At 38.6% G+C, this 5,524-nt stretch overlaps 1 pseudogene; it reads left to right on the top strand.

Moving 5' to 3' along the window:
• The first annotated feature begins 732 nt into the window (after positions 1 to 732).
• On the top strand, positions 733 to 5,279 carry LOC100717128 (sodium-coupled neutral amino acid symporter 2-like; annotated as a pseudogene).
• The last annotated feature ends 245 nt before the right edge of the window (positions 5,280 to 5,524 follow it).

The raw sequence follows: 5,524 nt of genomic DNA on the forward strand, positions 1-5,524 counted from the left end.
TATGTTTCATTTCCATGTCTATGTTTTTCAAAAGTAATAAACTACTTTGTTTACAACATAGGTGTTATGTTTCTTGTTACTTCTCTGTTTACATAACAGTATAGTTCTCCAGCATGTAAAGGTTTTGTGTCATTCTTGTTGGGTTTGAAAGCATTCTCGAAGAAACTTTAAAACTGACGTGATCCAGGCCACTGGATACTTAACTAATGTATTTCACTCCTTCATCTGAGCATAACGCAGATAGATAGTGTATCTCAGAGATGAAACCACATAAGAAGATACTTGAGAAACCACTGATTAAAATGTATTAGTTGAGGGCCAGGTGTTTAGCTCAGCAGTGTAATTGCCTGCTTCGCAAATGCAAAGTCTTGAGTTTGCTCCCTGTTACAAAAAATTTTTTAATTTATTTTAAAAAATACAAAGTATATTACTTGGAATAAAATGGAACAATAGGTTTGTCTATGAAAAGAAAGATTTTAAAAATACTGCAGTGGTGGTGCACTCTATAATCCCAGAACTCAGGAGGCTGAATTAGACACATTGTTGCAAGTTTCAGACCACCTGGGCTACAAAATGAACTAAAGACCAGCCTGAACTACACAGCAAGACCTTGTCTCAATAACACACACACAAAAAAAAAAAAGATCAAGTAGAAGATTTAATTAATTAATTCTTCCCAACTTGCAACTCAGTTTTTAAAAGCACAAAGACAGTGAACCACACCACACCACCATGGAGCACAGCTTCTGCACCAACATTCCCCAAGGGACATCTGGGATGCTAGGAACAACTGGGAAGCCCCAGGATGACCTAGGCTCGTGCTGGGCCCACCCTTCTACAAGAACACCTGCCTGGGCTGCCCAGGAAGTCCCACCTAGGACTGCCACCATTGGGCCCACCACTCATTGGCAACACCTGGGACACCCTGGAAAACGATCCACCTCATACTGCCACCAAGGAACACCAGGGACACCCCAGCACTCCTGGCTTGCTTGGGACTGCTGCCGCTGGGCCCGCCCCTCCACAGAACACCTGGGACACCAGTGGCATGACTTAGGACTACCATGGTGGGCTGTTCTTTGGGGAATCCACCCAACACCTGGACCTAGCTGGTACTTCATTTGGTCTTTGGATTCAACCCCTTCTTCCAGAACTTGGACTACAGTGAATTACTGTGCTGGCTGGGTGGGAGACTATGGAACCCCTCACCCAAACAGAAGACCTCAGCAGGCTACAGTCAGTGTGGTAAGTTTGCCCCTAAAATACAGGTCTGCCAAGGGTAAATAGGAGCAGAAGTGAAACTCCTTCCAATTGGTAAGACCTTGATGAACCTGGCAAGAGAGTGGGTAATCCCCTCCTCCACACAGAGAACATCAGACAGGTTGAGGAGTGTGCCACTAAGGCCTCCCCATCTTGGAGAAAATTAAAAGAGCTTATGAGACCCCGCTGACACATTATGGCCTCAGCTGACACAAACACTATGGACAGGGAGAGCTGGTGACCTGCAACAACCTGAAGACATAGCAACCGCAGGAACGAAGAGTTAACCTACATCGATACTTTTTGGTTGTTTAGTCCAGAAAGAATATAGGACTCACCCAACAGACGCTGAAGGAGGAATTCAGGTGACTGGCTCTCCTCTTCACTGTGATACCCAGAAACTGGTCAAACATCAACCACACAGTAGGACGCTAAAATTACTACTACCGATGGTTCAGACTGTTGGGATTGAAAGACCAAATATTTACCCAAAATGTGAAAATGACAAAATGAAGAGGAAAAATGCTATCTCCAACATCTAGTCCATCAGGAGCAAGTACATGTGACCATGAAATAGAGGACTTTAAAAGTCACACACCGGGAATCTCTGAAAAGAGAGCAAATGAAGTAAAGAAAAAAATCCATGAAACTATAGAAGAAATCAAATTAGAAATAATGTCTTGTGTAAAGACAGAAATAACAGTCTTGGTAAATAAATTGCTCATCATAGCTAAAGAAAAAATAGATTAAAAACACAGGAGCATGGGAAATTGATTGAAACTTTAAAGGAACAATGCAAAAAACAAGTAAAATCTGTGAAACAAATTTAAAGAGATATCCAAGTAACAAAAAAATTCTATTGAAAGCAAACAAAACTGTTTAAATGAAGATGAGGATAGAATTTCAGACCTAGAAAACAGGATCACAAATAGTGATCATACAAGGGTAGAATGTATAAAAACAAAAAGCAGCATGAAATGACAATCGAGCAGCTTCAACATGATGTCAAGAGAAACAATATAAAACTAATAGGCATCAGTGAAGATGCAGGAGTCAATGCAAATGACATAACTAAAATATTCACAGAAGTAATGGCAGGAAATTTCCCACACAAAGGGAAAAATATGATATCCAAATAAGTGAGGGATACAGAATGTCAAACAGTCACAACCAACATAAATCTATATCCAGACATAGAATAATTAAGATCCAAGATATACAGCATAAAAACAGAATACTAAAAGCTATTAGAGAAAAGACACAACTCACCTATCAAGGAAAATCTATTAGGATCACGGCAGACTTTTCAGCACAAACCTTCAACTTAATAAGACCTTGGAGTGAAGTATTTCAAGCACTAAAAAAAACAACTTTCAACCCAGACTGATGTACCCAGAAAAACTGTCCTTCACACCTAGTGCTAAAACAAGATACTTCTGTGACAAAGAACAACTGATGAAACTGATGTCCACAAAACCAACCCTAGAAAGAGTACTGAAAGACATACTAGATAGAGATAAAAATGACCAAAATCTCAAGAACAACAACAGAAAGAAACCACCAGACTGGACAAGATATGCAAATGGAAAATAAATATATGAAGAAATGCTCACCATCACTGGTCATTTGAAAAATGCAAATTAAAACAGCACTGAGATTTCATCTCACCCTGGAAATAATGGCTGCCATCAAGAAAACAAATGATACCAAATGTTGGCAAGGATGTGGGAAAAAAGGGACAATTCTCCACTATTAATGGGGGTGAAGTCTGGTGCAACCACTTTGGAAATCAGTATGGAGGTTCCTCAAAAAACTAGGATTGGAAGTGCCATTCAATCCAGCTATTCCCCTGCTGGGATTTTCCCAGATAAATTGAAAAGGTCATGTCACGGTGATATATGTGCACCCATGCTCACAGCAGCACAATCTGTGATACCTAAATCTTGGAAACAAACAAAATGCCCATCAACCACAGATTGGATGAAAAAGATGAGGTGTTTTCATACAATGGGATATTATTCAGCTATAAAAAAGGATGATCTTGAGGCCTTTATAGGTAAATGGAGGCAACTTGAGGCTACACTCATTAGTGAAGTAAACATGACTCACATTAGTAAATACCACATTGTCTCTCTAGTATAAAAAATAAGAACTGACAGAATAATAGGATCCAACAAGTATAATAAATATTGTAAAAGTGAAAGGGAAGGAAAGTGCTCTGAAGAATATAATGGCATGTATAGTGTGTAAGATAGATGAACATATTACAAAATATCTATTACATAAATATCTATTAGATCATTGAACAGAAGAGACTGCACTATCACTGTCTGAGTGCCTAGCCACTTTTTGTGCTTTGATTTTATAACTTTAACAACTATTGTTAAGATGACAATATGTAATGTATCAACTACTGATTTATGATGTTAATTTTTTAATTCTGTATTCTACTTTTTTCTCATTTTTTCTATTTTGTTTTTCTAAATTTCCTCTTGTTTCTTTAAATAAAATTTTTTAAAAAGACACTTGGTCTAAACTGAAAACAGCCTCTGGATCAATTACCATGCAAAACATTGGAGCTATGTCAAGCCTTCTCTTCATAGTGTAATATGAGTTATCCTTGATGATCCACACATTCATAAACATTGAAGACACAACTGGTTTGTGGTATCTGACTAGACCAGTATCTATATTTGGTTCTGCTGGTGCCACTGCCATTCACTCTTCCTTTGTCACTGCTGGAAATTTTAGCAAACTTGGGATATACTAGTGGCCTTTCCTTGTTGAGTACTTTCTTTCTGATGATTTGCAAAAAAATTTCAGATTCCTTATCCTATGAAAATTACTTTAATATTAAATGAAACAATGAATGGCTCCTCCACACAAACAGCTTTCATATCTTACAATTGTATCAAAGCAATCACAGTTGATTCTATTACAATATGTCTTAGTTACTTTTCTTGTTGCTGAGACAAAATAACCAACACCCCAAATTAAAGGGGGAAAAGGCTTATTTAGTTCAATTTATACAGGTTTCAATCAGTAATTTCCTGGCTCCACAGAAGGATAGCACATGACACAGGGGCAACTGTTCATGTGTAGAAGACAAAAAATGAGAGAGAGACAGACAGACAGACCGACAGACAGACACAGGGACACAGAGACACAGAGACAGACAGAGTCAGAGAGAGAGAGAGACAGGACAAAATTCTTTCTGTGCCTTACAATGTGTGCAGGCCACCCATCTAGGGTAGGTGTAGCACTCATATCCTTAACCCCAGCTTTGGAACATGAATTAATAAACTCTGGATTCAGCCACCTCTGAAAAGCCTGCCCCACCATAACTGCAACTGTTAGATGAACATCTAATCACAAACCACAAGACCATGCTATTTTATCTTAAACCCACAAACCACTGTACCAATTATGAAGTTTTCATGTGTTTCTCATCGGCCATTCGCCCATCTATGAAAAGCTGAAAGGCTGCAGCTGTAGGGGAATGACGACTGTGTCCAACATTTCTTTTTTTTATTTTTCTCATGTATCTGCTTGCTGCCCTCTTTGAATGCTTGACTTTTTATGAACATGCTGGGTCAGAACTGCTTCACACACACTCTTCTAATAGGAAATTATATTATTTTTCCAATTATTCATTTGGTTGTGTTAGTGGCCATCACCCTGAAAGTATTATCAATTATTTTCTCAATCCCAAGTTCTGTAATGCACTTGTTATGTGCAACAAAATACTTCAGTAACAGTAGACTCTTTACAGTTCTATCCTGGCATTTTCCAACTTGCTTACCATCAGTGTCCCAACTATGAAAGATATCTTTGGTTACTGGTGTGTCTGTGGCTATATAGACTTTTACTCTTCCATCATCCTTTTGTATCAAGTTGGTGAAGGACCTATAACATCTGAGCAGAAGACTGGGGCTCTGTTTTTCCTGTTAACTGGCATAGTCATGATGATCAGAAGTGTGGCCTTGATTGTTATGGATTGCTCTGGAGGCGGTTATTAATTGACAATGCCCAAACTCAAATAGTCCATGTGGTACCAGTGTTGTGTTTACTCTCAGCTATTGTGAAACTTCACCTGTTTTCAGTTTCACCTCTACCAAGTGCTGGCACATGGCAAGCAGTAAAATATTTTGACATTTTCAAAACTTTGTTCTACATTTTGGTTTTTAGCTTTATCTTGGAAGTTAACCTCATGAGCACAAAAGGTACAAATATACAACTCAACATTATTGTACTGCCTAAGAGT

This window comes from Cavia porcellus, unplaced genomic scaffold (genome assembly GCF_034190915.1).
Source record: "Cavia porcellus strain 051 isolate PalLab524CR breed Dunkin Hartley unplaced genomic scaffold, mCavPor4.1 scaffold_23, whole genome shotgun sequence".
Classification (NCBI taxonomy): domain Eukaryota; kingdom Metazoa; phylum Chordata; class Mammalia; order Rodentia; family Caviidae; genus Cavia; species Cavia porcellus.